This window comes from Magnolia sinica, chromosome 18 (genome assembly GCF_029962835.1).
Source record: "Magnolia sinica isolate HGM2019 chromosome 18, MsV1, whole genome shotgun sequence".
Taxonomy (NCBI): Eukaryota; Viridiplantae; Streptophyta; class Magnoliopsida; order Magnoliales; family Magnoliaceae; genus Magnolia; species Magnolia sinica.
Window position 1 is genome coordinate 48,180,919 of NC_080590.1, and position 15,454 is coordinate 48,196,372.

At 40.7% G+C, this 15,454-nt stretch overlaps 1 non-coding gene across 1 annotated transcript; it reads left to right on the top strand.

The window, feature by feature from the left end:
- Positions 1-5,421: 5,421 nt before the first annotated feature.
- On the top strand, positions 5,422-5,528 carry LOC131234088 (small nucleolar RNA R71). Its single transcript, XR_009165501.1, has one exon. It is a non-coding gene; the product is annotated as a small nucleolar RNA R71 (small nucleolar RNA).
- Positions 5,529-15,454: the final 9,926 nt, after the last annotated feature.

Consider the following 15,454-nt stretch of genomic DNA (forward strand, 5'->3'; position numbering starts at 1 on the left):
TGTGACATGTAAAATTATGATTCAATCAATGTTTAAAACTTCTAATCATGAATTAATAGTTCAAACTCTGAATCCAAGAGTCATAAATTACCAACATCATGTATTTTGTAATTCCAAGTGTCCCAGATGGCCATCAAAATCACTTTGAATTCATACGAAATTCCAAAAAAAATTTAAAATTTTCACAATTTTCGCTCAAGACCAAGAAAACACAGATTAGGAAACCTAATCTCCCACCCCCAACCTAAAATCTACATTGTCCTCAATGTAAAAGAAATAAGCATGCAATGCACATGGGACAACGAAAATATAAGAGGAGTGATGGAAAGATAGTACCTAGATGAAAGAATCAAGAGGCTTTCCAAAGATATCGCAGCATGGGCGTCGGTCAGCACGAGAGAGAAGGCAACACAAAAATAACAAAAATAAAATCCTACCTATACCACTTTCGTAGGTGCTCTCGATTGCATTTAGCGTATGCAACAAGCCTTTAAACCCCTAGGTTGCCCCTAGTGGACGAGTTGTAGTCTCGTGAGGGTTTGCAGCAATGTTACCCATAAACATTGAACTGACTAATGATAGAAATGAAATGAAGAGTTGGGTTGTCTCCCAGGAGCGCTAAGTTTACCGTCTTCACCCAAACAAATAAAGCAACTACCCTAGTCCTATGAAACCGATAAACCTACCTGTACCTCCATCAGACTAGGAGATCAATCCTGGTAAACAGGAGCAGTCAGGAGCATGGACATGTCCTCTGAATCAAATTTCTCGACAAATGGTTTCAATCGATGTCCATTGACTTTAAACTCCTTGCCATTGTCGGGATCTCTTATCTCAACGGCCCCATGAGGAAAAACAGTAACAACAATGTAAGGGCCGGTCCAACGAGATCGAAGCTTACCCGGAAAGAGATGTAATCAAGAATTGTACCAAAGGACCTTCTGACCAGGCGTGAATGATTTTCGCAAAATGTATTGGTCATGAAATGCTTTCATCTTGTCCTTGTAAATTCTCGAATTATCGTACGCATCATTTCGGATTTCCTCCAGTTCATTCAATTGAAGTTTGCGTAGCGAGCCAGCGTTGTCCAGATTGAAATTAAGATTTTTGATCGCCCAGTACACTTTATGTTCTAGCTCCACAGGCAAGTGACAAGCTTTCCCATAGACAAGTCTAAAGGGAGACATTCCAATAGGGGTTTTAAAGGCAGTACGGTATGCCCATAAGGCATTGGTCAATCCAATTGACCAATCCTTACGATCAGGGTTAACCGTTTTTTCCAAAATGTGTTTGATTTCCCTATTAGAAATCTCAGCTTGCCCACTTGTCTGTAGGTGGTACGGGGTGCTCACCTTATGAGAAATACCGTATTTCTTCATTAAGCTCTCAAATGGTTTATTACAAAAGTGTGAGCCCCCATCACTAATGATGGCTCAAGGCGTTCCGAATCGAGAAAGGATGTTTTCTTTTAGGAATTTAATGACCGTGCGATGGTCATTAGTTCGACACGGAATTGCTTTGACCCATTTAGTGACATAATCCATAGCGAGCAAAATATACAGATTTCTAAATGATTGGGGGAATGGTCCCATGAAATCGATGCCCCAGCAATCAAATCTTCAATGATAAGGATGGGATTCAACGACATCATATTCCGACGGGACAATGCTCCCAATTTCTGACAACGCTCACAAGCTTTGCAAAACTCATGAGTGTCCCTAAACATAGTAGGCTAGTAAAAGCCACACTGCAGAATCTTGGCCGTGGTCTTTTTAGCAGAAAAGTGACCACACAGGCCTGTGAATGACAGAAGGAGATGACGCTTTAATGCTCATCGTCTGGTACACATCTCCTTAGGTTTGGTTTGGGTAATATTTAAATAAATAAGGATCATCCCAGAAGAAGTTGCGCACCTCGATGAAGAATTTCTTCTTATCTTGCGCGGTCCACTGTGTCGGTATGGCACCTGTAGCAAGATAATTAGCAATATCAACGAACCAAGGTGAATGGGAGACTCTGAACAGTTATTCATCAGGGAACATATCATTGAAATGAGTCGCCTCAAGGGAATCAGAGGTATTAAGGCGAGAAAGGTGATCGGCCACTATATTCTCTACTCTCTTTTTATCTTTAATTTCCAAATCAAAATCTTGGAGTAGAAGGATCCATCGTATCAAACGGGGCTTAGAATTATTCTTAGAAAGAAGATACTTAAGTGCCGCTTGATCTGTGTAGATAATGATCTTGGATCCGATCAAGTAGGACTTAAATTTGTCCAAGGCGAACACTACAGCTAAGAGTTCCTTTTCTGTAGTCGAGTAGTTCATCTGGGCAGAACTTAAAGTTCTACTTGCGTAATGAATGACGTAGGGCCTCTTATCTTTTCTCTGGCCTAGGACCGCCCCAAGAGCATAATCAGAAGCGTCGCATATAAGCTTAAAAGGAAGGCTCCAGTCGGGTGGCTGCATGATAGGTGCAGTGGTTAACGTGCCCTTAAGCTTGGTGAAAGCTTCCTGGCATTGCTCAGTCCACTCGTACGGAGCATCCTTTTGAAGAAGAGTGCATAAAGGACGAGAGAGGAGACTAAAGTCCTTTATGAATCGCCTGTAAAATCCTGCGTGTCCTAAGAAGGATCGCACTTCTCTGATGTTCTTAGGTGGAGGTAGGTTAGAGATAAGATCGATTTTTGCCTTATCTACCTCGATTCCCTTGGACGAGTTGATATGCCCAAGGACAATTCCCTTCTGAACCATGAAATGACACTTCTCCCAATTAAGTACCAAGTTTTTTTCTTCACATCTTTTCAGCACACATTTAAGACTTTCCAAGCACTTGCTGAAAGATGGACCGTAAACAGAGAAATCATCCATGAAGACCTCTAGATATTGCCCCACCATATCAGAAAAGATACTAAGCATACATCGCTGAAAGGTGGCAGGGGCATTACATAATCTGAATGACATCTTTCGGTAGGCAAAGGTGTCGTAGGGACATGTAAATGTGATCTTTTCCTAGTCTTCAGGGGCTATCTCTATCTGGTTGTAGCCCGAATACCCGTCAAGGAAACTGTAATAGGAATGACCAGCTAACCTTTCCAAGATCTGATCAATGAATGGCAAAGGAAAGTGGTCTTTTCTCGTGACGGTATTCAACTTCCTGTAGTCAATGCACATTCTCCAACCAGTAGTGACTCTAGTTGGCACGAGTTTATTATTGGCATTGGCTACGATGGTGATTCCGGACTTCTTAGGGACCACTTGAGTTGGACTCATCCATTGACTATCAGATATAGGGTATATGATACCCACGTCCAATAATTTAAGAACCTCGGCCTTAACCACTTCCTTCATGTTTGGATTTAGTCTACGTTGTGGTTGCCGAGCGGTTTTTGCATTATCCTCAAGATATATGCGGTGAGTACAAATCGAGGGATCGATTCCCTTGAGGTCCGCTATCGTCCATCCCAGGGCTCCTTTATGTTCAATGAGAGTAGATATGAGCATACTCTCCTGTTCTTTCTCTAGGTGGGCAGAGATCACCACCGGGTATGTCTCATCTTGACCTAAATAGGCATATTTCAAATCAGAGGGCAAAGGTTTTAGGTCAAGCTTCGGCGGCTTGAGGTTAGACGGTAGAGGCACTACATCGGTTTGTGGCAATTCTTCAAATTGTGGCCTCCACCGGTTAACTTCAAGTACCGGTGCAGTATCAAGCAAGGCGCACGTCTCCCTAATCATGTCATCATCAAAGTCATGGGAGTGGGCCAGACACGTCTCTAGATGGTCGGAGGGTAAGGTTAGAGGTGTCGTATCTTCCACGAAAGAGTCAATCATGTTAATGTCGTGGAAATCGTCATCCTCCTCTAAGTTTCTGCCGTTATTGAAAAAGATGTTTGACTCCAATGTCATATTCCCAAAAGACATAGTTATGACACCATTCTTGCAATTGATAATTGCATTTGAAGTGGCAAGGAATGGGCGGCCAAGAATGATGGGGATCTGAGTGCTTATGTTATTGATGGGTTCGGTGTCCAGGATGATAAAATCTACAGGGTAGTAAAATCTATCAACTTGGACCAACACATCCTCGATTATCCCTCTTGGTATACGAACAGAGCGATCAGCAAGTTGTAGTGTGGTTAGGGTGGGTTTTAATTCACCTAAACCTAACTGTTTGTATATCGAGTAGGGAATCAGATTGACGCTCGCTCCTAAGTCAAGAAGTGCGTGATCAATTTGATGGTTCCCGATTACACATGATATGGTTGGGCTACCAGGATCTTTGAATTTCTGTGGCACGTCTTGCTTTAGGATAATACTCACTTTCTCAGTCAAGAAAATTTTCTTTTGAATACTTTGCCGTCTTTTGGTCGTGCATAAGTCTTTCAGAAATTTGGCATATAAAGGAATCTGTTTCACGACATCAAGTAGAGGAATGTTGACTTTCACTTATTTCAACACCTCTAAAATATCCTGAGAGTTGGAGAGAGGTTTTGGTGAAACCAACCGTTGGGGGAACGGAGCAACAGGCTTTTCTAGAAGTTCCGGTTCTAATTTTTGTGGGGCATCACTCGATCCATCATTGTTATCCTTTTCTGGTTCTTGAGGCTTTTCGGGCCTAACCTGAAGAGTTTTATCAATGATCTTTCCACTCTTAGGAGTGGTGATGGATTTAGCGTGCCCCATCTGATTTGAAGAGCTGGGATCATTAATCTCGTACTGCGGTTTAGGATTGGGGAGAGGTTGTGCAGGAAGCATCCCCTTTTTTATAACCGTCATACGAGAATCTATCTTTTGCATAAAATCTGTAATTCCCCGCATTGCTTGAACCAGCTCTTGTATGGAATTTTGAACCGGTTCATCTTAAGGTTTCACTTGATTTGGATTTTGATTGAAGAAACCTGGAGGAGTAGCCGTTTGTCCATTCCTCCAACTAAAGTTTGGATGATTTTTCCAACCAGGATTGTACGTATTGGAGTTAGGTCCAGTAAAAGGTCTTTGATAGTTGTTTACGGCATTGGCTTGTTCATTCAACACTCCTCGAAAGGCGGGTATTGTAGGACAATTTTCAGTTGTATGAATGTTGCAATCACAGATGCCGCAAACAATTTCATTAACCTTATCCTTCTTTCCTTCCATGGCCTCAACTTTTCTTATGAGCGTAGTCACTTTAAACTTGAGATCATCCTCTTCTTATAGGAGATATAATCCACCTTTCTCCTTTAATTGAGTCGGCCTCGACGTGGTGTTCGACTTTAGGTAATAGTCCCATGATTGTGTTTTTTTAGCGAGACTATCGAGGTAATCCCATACCTCATCAACATCTTTATTAATGAACTCTCCATTACACATTGTCTCGACCATTTGGCGCATGGAAGATGTCAGTCCATCATAGAAAAAATTTGTAATGCGCCACGTTTCAAATCTGTGTTGTGGGCATGAACTGACCAAATCTTTGAACCTTTCCCAACATTGGAAGAATGTTTCATCTTCCTTTTGGGCAAAGTTCATGATTGCTTTTCTGAGGGTAATCGTTTTATGATGTGGGAAGAATTTTTTTATGAATTCCCTCTGCATGTCGTTCCATGTGCCAATGGACCTAGGACGCAGTGAATGTAACCACATCTTAGCTTTCTCTTTTAAGGAAAAAGGAAAGAGTTTTAGTCTAATTGTATCCTCAGATACATTAGGAAAACATAATGTAGCTATAATTTCATCGAACTCTTTCAAATGTAAATATGGACTTTCTGATTCAAGTCCATGGAATTTGGGAAGGAGTTGGATAACTCCTGGCTTGATGTCCATTTGTCCTGTGTTTTCAGAAAAAATCATATATGAGGGCATACTCACTCCCACCGGTTGTAGATAATCACGTAAAGTACGAGGCGGGGGTGCCTGATGCACCTCATTTTCATCTTGGGTATCCTCCACCCTGGGTGGAAGTAGAGGAGGTTGGTCTTTAGCCATAACTTTAGTTAACTCAGGGGATTTCGAGCGGTGTCTAGTCCTGCGATGGATAGTCAACTCCTCAACCAATCCTCCTTCGGTCAAGAGACGTCGAGTGTTGTCATGGGCCCACTTGGGCATGAAACACTCACAGCCCTCAACTAAATTCAAAGCCTAATCCTAAGAAGGGAAAAGAAAATCTAGGAAGAAAGAGAGAGTTGGAAAGAAATTACCAAATTGGAGTCCTAAGTTCAAAACCTGCAAAATAAAACAAAAATAAGTTAGATTCTAAAAAAGAGAAGAGCAATCCTTTAAAAGAAAAATAGCAGTAAACTGATTTCTAAAAGAAGGAATTCCTAAAAGAAAGTGGAATAAATTAGGAAGGTTCTAAACTAGAACGTAAATTACTAAAAGAAAACTGAAGAATAGAAAGTAGAGAAAGAGCTTACCGAATTAGAAATTTCTATCTTAAAGGCCTACAAAATACGAAGGTTAGTTTCTAAAAAAATTCTAAAAATAAATTAGGAAACAAAATTAGATTCTAAAAGAGTTAAAATTAGAAAGTAACAAAAGAGGAAAGTTTCTAAAAACTACTTCCTAAAAATAGAAAAATACTAAAATTAAAAATTTCAACCCTAATTCTATAAAGTAGAAAAAGTAGAGAGATTAGGAAGGAATTACCAATTTAGAAACTTATGTCAGGATCCTATAAAATAGAAAAACAAGTTAGTTCTAGAAATCAAATAAAAGTCTACAACTAAAGTTAGTCAAATTCTTAATCTTAAATTAATTCTAAACCTAATTAATTTCAGAAAATTTCAATCGTCAGTCCCCGGCAACGGCGCCAAAAACTTGTTCACACCCCAAGTGCAGGGTTGTGATGTAGTAATAAACTCGGTAAGACCGAGGTCGAATTCACAGGGACTAAAACCTGTACGTTATCTGAAAATAACTAGATCTAGAACTAGACTAAGATGTGATCTGACCTAAATAAAATTTAAGGAATAATTATGGAATAATTATCTAAAACTTAAGTAATTCAGAGGAAGGAAACTAGGGATTCAGAGGATCCACTTGTAGGGATCAGTGAGATCTTTTGCCTGCATTAAGAATCACGGAAATCAAACTGAACCTACTTGATCTAGTCTTCACAAGATGAAAGGTATATGAATTAGAATGGATTCCATCATCTAACCATGCCCAGGAGACAAAGCAAACAACAGGATTAAACTAATTACCAACCAATCATAGTGCATGCAAGTTAGAAAGGGTACCATCATCCTACCATGCCCGGGAGACGATGGTGAACAACAGGGCTTCCTGACGTCATATACATCAAAAGGGAAAAGGTGATATTCAAGGCCATTGCAGATCCATTGTAATTTCAGTCACAATAAACCATTAAAGACTAAAAACATTCCTTCCATAATCAACTAAAATCAAATTCAATTCATAAAAAAATAGGAAATAGTATCTCCCATCTCGCTACAGGCTTCACCTCTTAGCCCTAGCTAAGAGGTTTAGCCAACCATGATTAGGCTAATGACCTTAAGAGTCATAAGGGAAAGAAAGCAAGGAAAAAACAATAGCCAAGGAAATAGAAAAGAAAAACTTTCTGTTCTCCTCCCTGTCTCCACGTTCAAGCCCAGCCTCTGCCTCCTGTCTTCTCGTTCCAACCAAGCCGAGCTCACCTCTCTTTCCAGCCACGACTCCTCCTTCAATCCTCTCCACCCCCCCATGGCCTCTCTCTCTTCTCTCCTTTTATCAGGACTCGGAGTCGGTTGGAGAGAGTCCTGCTGGAGGTGTGCGTAGCTCTCCTTGCGTGAGTTAGTTTACGCAGTCAAAAAGCCGGCACGCCCAACTCCCTATTTTCCTTGCCGATCAGCGAAATAACTGCCACTTCTTGATCAGATTTTTCATCCCTACAATATGGACGGTGCTGATTCTTCTCAAACATCAAAACAGAGGCCCACAGCAGGACTTTACGCAGCAGGATTTCCAGACGCGCACTCCCTGCGTAAAACAAGTTGCGGTGAGTGCTGTGGGGCCCATGATTAATCCTATGCAGTAAATCCACTCCGTCAATTGTCTTTACAACAAACTTTCAGCTGGATGTGTCCGGCTTTGGAATGTTATGGATGCGGCCAAAGGTGGTAATCACGCTGCAATCAGTGCAGGGCTGTCCGTTTGTGACCGTTGAAACTAGCATGTATGGGTGCATGGGTGTAAATATCAACATGGTTCTGACCATATCGCACCCCTATGCATGATTGACTGCTCGGATTGATCTTTTTGTCCATGATGATGGCCTACTGAGATCATCCGCAGTCTATGTTTCATACCAGAAACAGAATTCTGTTTTTGAAGAGGAGACGGTCCCTGTGTTGCCATGCACGTCTTAGTGCAAAAAGTGTACTATGTATACTGTATGATGATTATGAGAAATCCACACCATCCATCTTGTTCCCCATTTCATTTGAGCCGTGGGGGCCGAAGTTAAAGCGTATCTGGACAGCGGGTGGGCCCCAAATCAGGGTTTTATGGACTGATCTGTTAGTTCAGCCACTTTCACGAGGATCCAATGGCTGAAATTTGATGTGTACGGTTAGTTTTTGGTCCTCGAGCCATGTATAAAGTTTCGAGCCAAACAGATGATGGAAACCCAGTGATCTTGCATTCTGGCTGACTTTCAGGCCGCTTGAGCTTCAGTTTCTCAATTTTCGCGGATCCCTGGTGTGTAATTCCGTCGATCTTGGTCCCCTGGAGTCCGTCCCTTGCCTTGGTGCATTCTGAACGTTAAATCCGTGCTTTTAGCATCCCGATCCAGTCTCAGCTCGCAATTCCACCTTGCAACACAAACATGATTAAAATGGGCTATTCAACGGTACCATGTTCATAAATCCAGGCAATAACTGGGTCTGATATGCAATATTTGACTCTCAACAGCCATCATTAGTGATGGGGGCTCACACTTTTGTAATAAACTATTTGAGAGCTTAATGAAAAATACGGTATCTCTCACAAGGTGAGCACCCCGTACCACCCACAGACAAGTGGGCAAGCTGAGATTTCTAATAAGGAAATTAAACATATTTTGGAGAAAATAGTTAACCCTGATCGTAAGGATTGGTCAATCCGATTGACCGATGCCTTATGGGCATACCGTACTGCCTTTAAAACCCCTATTGGAATGTCTCCCTTTAGACTTGTCTATGGGAAAGCTTGTCACTTGCCTGTGGAGCTGGAACATAAAGCGTACTAGGAGATCAAAAATCTTAATTTCAACATGGACAACACTGGCTCACTACGCAAACTGCAATTGAATGAACTGGAGGAAATCCGGAATGATGCGTATGATAATTCGAGAATTTACAAGGATAAGATGAAAGCATTTCATGACCAACACATTTTGTGAAAATCATTCACGGCTGGTCAGAAGGTCCTTTTGTACAATTCTCGATTACATCTCTTTCCGGGTAAGCTTCGATCTCGTTGGACCGGCCCTTACATTGTTGTTATTGTTTTTCCTCATGGGGCCGTTGAAAGTAGAGATCCCGACAATGACAAGGAGTTTAAAGTCAATGGACATCGATTGAAACCATTTGTCGAGAAATTTGATTCAGAGGACATGTCCATACCTCTGCTGATCCTGTTTACCAGGATTGATCTCCTAGTCTGATGGAGGTATAGGTAGGTTTATCGCTTTCATAGGACTAGAGTTGTTGCTTTATTTGTCTGGCTGAAGACGGTAAACTTAGTGCTCCTGGGAGGCAACCCAGCTCGCCATTTCATTTTGTTTTTATCATTAGTTAATTCAATGTTTGTGGGTAACATTACTACAAACCCTCACAAGACTACAACTCGTCCACTAGGGGCAACCTAGGGGTTTAAAGGCTTGTTGCATACGCTAAATGCAATCGAGAGCACCTACGAAAGTGGTATAGGTAGGATTTTATTTTTGTTATTTTTGTGTTGCCTTCTCTCTCGTGCTGACCGACGCTCATGCTGCGATCTCTTGGAAAGTGTCTCTCGACTCATCATCCAGGTACTATCTTCCCATCACTTCATATTTACTTTCCGTTGTCCCAAGTGCATTGCATGCTCATATCTTTTACATTGAGGACAATGTTGATTTTATGTTGGGGGTGGGAGATTAGGTGACCTACTCAGCATTTTCTTGGTCTTGAACAAAAATTGTGAAAATTTTAAAATTTTTCTGGAACTTCTTGTGAATGCGAAGTGATTTTGATGGCCGCCTTGAATTTGGACTGACAAGATACATGATGTTGGTAATTTTTGTCTCTTGGATTTAGTTGTCTAATAAATTTCATAGTTGAGAGTGACTTATCAATCCATGATTAGAAGTTTTAAACATTGACTAAATCATAATTTTACATGTCACATCTCGCTTAGACATTGAGGTTTCAGTTCAATATTGCAGGACTAACTTGGTAATCTCTAAACATGAAAGGAACGAACTTGGGAAATTGAATGGATTGGGCAAATAGTCTTTACCATAGGTTTTCTCCCTATAGGTGAGGATTCGATCCCCCATGGATGATAGTTGAAACAAGAGTGGGTGTGAAGTTTTTACCATAGGTTTGCTCCCTATAAATGAGGACTCGATTCCCCTTCTTGGCATTACTTTTAATGAAAAAAAGAAAAAGAAAAAAAGAAATCAATCAAAAAAATTAAAAGAATAAAAAGATAATGTGTAAGGCAAAGTTGGGTTACCGTGAATTCTCTTATTAGTTACCGATAATATCTTTAAATAGAGAGGTGAATCTTAATGTTGATAAGTCGAGATTAGACTGTACATCCATGGAATTCAATGTTTAGAATTTTTCTAATTCCTGGAATAATACTTTGAACTTGATTATGAAGTTTGTCGTGCGCATGAGTCTAGGAGAAAGTAATACCCAACATTCATGAATCTGAAAATTCTCATATCTGGATTATTCTGCAAAAATCACTCGAGTTTATAAATTGTTCTGTAATTCTCAACTTACTTTTCGCATATTTTGCTCGGGACTAGCAAAATGCTGGTTGGGGGTTGTATTGAGGGTCAAATATTGCATATCAGACCCAGTTGTTGCCTAGATTTATGAACATGGTACCGTTTAATAGCTCATTTTAATCGTGTTTCTGTTGCAAGGTGGAATTGCGAGCTGGGACTGGATCGGGATGCTAAAAGCATGGAATTAATGTTCAGAATCCACCAAGGCAAGGGACGGACTCCAAGGGACTGAGATCGAAGAATTTACACGCCAGAGACCTGAGAAAATCGAGAAACTGAAGCTCAAGTGGCCCGAAATTGGTCCAGAATGCTAGATCACAGGGTTCCCACCATCCGTTGGGCTTGAAACTTCATAAATGGCCTAAGAACCACAATTTAGTCGTACACGTTGAATTTCAGCCCTCAGATCACTATAGAAGTGGCCCAATAGTTAGATCAGCCCATAGAACAGCGATTTGGGGCTCACCTGATCTCTGGATATACCTTGATTTTGGTCTCATCTCCTTAAAGTAGATGAGAAGTCAAATGGACGGAGCGGATTTCTGTAAAACATCAAGGTGGGGCCCACTTTACATGGCCTGTGCACACAGCAGGCGTACGCCCGCTGTGCACTGGACCAGGGTCTCCCGGTCAACAACGGAGACCCGTCTCCTTCTCCTTCTCGAGCACGGACAACCTGCGGACGCACTAGCGTCCGTTGATCTCACGTAGTGGGGCCCACCTTTCATCCAGATCGTCCATCTGAACTGACCATTGAGTCCAGAGGGAGGGCGTCACCCTCCCCTAGGTGGAGTTTTTCCTGGAAAAAGCGTGGATCGGGTTTTAACAGTCCAAACGCAGGACGGACGGTAGGGAGAAAATTCTGTGGGCCACACCGAAATCAATCCAAAACTGACCATTCCTAACCGGTTTTTCGAGGAGAAATCAATGGACGACGTAGATTTCTCCTTCGACACCAATCATGGGCCCACTGCACTTCACAGCGTAAGAAAATTCGCAGGGCTGCGTCCGAGAAAACCGACCGCTGTTGGGCCGTTGTGCGATCTTGCTCATGGTTGGATATGTGATCCGGACCGTCCAGAAGAGACACAGGGAGGCCAATACCCTAGCCAAGATTTCAGAATTGATAGGTAGGTCGATATCATGCCGCAAATACACTCCAAACACAAGTCGTTTTGCGCTTTTTCTGCGCATACGAACTCAGCTGCGTAAACTCAAGCGAAACCAACTCCAACTCAATTACGGACGGCAGCACACCTCTCCAGGGCCTGCTTTACCTATAAGAAAAGGAAAGAAAGAAAAAAGAAGGGTGGCACGTGAGCAACGGTTTGGCTTGGACGATTGCACAAGAGAAAAAGTAGTGGAGTTTGGTATTTTTTCTATTTATTTCTTTTTCTTTTTATTTTATTTTACTTTGTTTAAGGGATCCAGCTGCATCATGCCTGTGTGTGGCTGAACCTCTTAGCTAGGGCTAAGAGGTGAAGCCTGTAGCGAGATTGGAGATTATATTTTGTGCCTATAATTTAAAATTCATAAACTGACTGTGATTTTAGTTGATTATTAAAGGAATATTTTTCTTAGTCTTTAATGGTCTGTTGTGACTGAAATTACAATGGGTTTGCAATGACTTTGAGTATTTCTTTCCCTTTTTTATGTTATGAAGTCAGGAAGCCCTGTTGTTCATCATTGTTCCATGGGCATGGTAGGATGACAGTACCCTTCCTGATCTTCATACATTGTTGGTTGGTTGGTAATTAGTTTTATTCTGTTGTTTACTTTGTCTCCTGGGCATGGTTTGGTGATGGACTCCATTCTAATTCATATACCTTTCATCTCTTTAAAATTATATCAGAGGACGTTCAGTTTAATTTCCATGATTCCTGATGTAGGCATAAGATCTCCCTGATCTCTACAAGTGGATCCTCTGAATCCCTAGTTTCCTATCTCTGATTTCTCTTAAGTTTTAGATTAATCTCTCACCATTATTCATCACTTTATATTTGATTTAGATTACATATTTTGCTAGTTCTAGATCTAGTTAGTTCCAGATCACGTACAATTTTCAGTCCCTGTGGATTCGACCTCGGTCTCACCGAGTTTATTACTATATCACAACCCTATACTTGGGGAGTGAACACAAACGGATAGTTAAGAAGAGAAATGCAGCAATGGTCTACATTCAACTGATCAAAACTTCCAAGATTGGTTGCTGGGATATACCGATCTAGGAAATTTTTGGGGAGTAGTCCTCTAGCAGTGCGAGGCAATATACCAATTGTTTGGACTGCTGAACTGTGGGTCCCAGTTTTCAAAACTGAAAATATGTGTATATTGAGCAAACACATAGGCTGTGTATCATATGATTCATCAGCTCAGGATGTTGAAATTGGCACCAAACTGTAGATGGGTCTCTTAAGCCAAAGATCACATCGAACGTATGATCTGAAATATCCAGTCAGCGGCCATCAAGTGTACGGTTAAAATGTAAAATAGCTAGGTGTCTAGTTCAACAGTATGTGTCCATGTGTCCATTTTGAGGCATGTCCTATCTATAGTTGGGTGCGATTTGGACTGAATTACAGCATGCATGTATATGCTAAGTGTACAATAGCTATGTGCATGCTTATGGATGGTCATGCTTTGCCAGACTATAAACTAATTCATAACATTTCCATACGTGGATAATATTCTCATGCTTGAAAATGCAAATGTAAGAAATGATGCATATGCATATGATCTTAGTGTATTGCCTAGAATCTGTTCGATGATAGTATCCCCACTTTTTTTTCTTTTTTTTTTGGTGTACACCCAATAATTTTTATGACATCCAACTCGCTTCAGTACAGTATGTACTATATAGTAAAGTTCTGTTATAGTGTATTGCAGCTGCATTCCAATGCTTTGCTGAAGATTATGGTTTTTTGCAGACTGGGTCTAAAGAGTTTTGTGCTCAATTACTAATGTGTGAGAAAACAGGATAAATTGGAAAAGTTATAAAAGGCATTACGAATGATGCTAGAAACAATTCGTAGATCATACTTTGCCTTTTCAATGTTGAGGATTATCTTTTACATTTTGTGATATATTAGGGTGTGTTTAGATTGACGGTAAACTAGGGAAAGCAAGGGAAAGTACAAGTGTGACATAAGCGGATGGTAAAGTGAGATTGACGTTGGGGGAAGGAAAACCTTTGCACCTGTTCGTTTTACTATAGAAACTGTCTGGTTTGAATTTCAATTTTCAAAGGGAAACATTTTTCCTTCCAATTTTGCACTAAAAGCGTCACATCATACAGAAACCTCTTTTCCCATCAATTGATATTTTGAAAAAAAAGTTTTACTCCCTTGCTTAGCAAAGGAAATTGATTTCCTTCTCCTTTTATGTTTATCAAACAGAGAAAAATGTCAAATGAAAGCCTTTCCAAAGGAAAAATGAAAAAGAGAGAAAAAAAAGGAAATGTCAAATCAAAGGAAAATTATTTGCTTTCTGTAGTATACCCTCAACCCAAACACTCCCTTAGAAAAATCTATTTGCACTGTCTATTCACTTTTATTGTACTTCTCATGAATTGTGATATCTTCAATTTGGATTGGCAACTGCAGCTGTCTATGCAAGCTTGGAATTCAAAGAGGGTGAGTTGGTTTTTAGGGACCAAATGCTTGTTGGTGCTCAACACAGTTCGAATAAGGTTGTGCCAATGACCATGTTTTTGCTTTTATCTCTTTCTAATCTTTCATTTTTCCATTCTTTCTCTGGAATTTGCAGTTTCTTCATATTCTTGGGCTAGACTTCTATATGGTTTCTCTGTGATTTCTTGATGGTGGTGCCTCATCCACTGTACATGTGGCATACATGGTCACTCGGTTCTAATGAGGATGTATTGTGTCCTGAAATTGCACTTATTGGATGTATGTAGCCATCCAATTTGCAGCCAACACACACCTAAGAGGAAAATGGTCAAATGTCCAAATTAATAGGATGTGTGGTTAAGATCAGTCAGAGTGATTTTTGGGCTGTGCTGCACCCACAGTGGGGCTGACTATTTTGGTGGTTGGCATTGAAATACATATATGCCATGTCCCACGTGTATGGTGGATGAGTAACTGCCATCCAACAAGTGTGGAGGTCATGCAGTGGTTTAGTCTCACTCTTCTTACATTGGCATCTCATATATACATATTGCTCACTAATTTCTCATGTTTTGCAGGTTGACTGCCTTGTATGTAGCTACTGTTTTTTGTTATATTGGTCACACACAAGTCACAAAGAGTAAAAATCATAGATATGCTCATTGTAAGAAGCCTCAAATCATGGAAAATTCTGTCACGATCTTGTCGAATGCAGGTCTTGGGATGGCCATGTTCAGTCTCGGTAAGATCATTGATATGCTCATCATGATTCTTAGTCCTTGTTTTTCAAGTGTTTTGAATTGACTTGAACTGCCTTTGAATTTTTTGAATTTTCAGGATTGTTCATGGCCCTTACAGCCAAG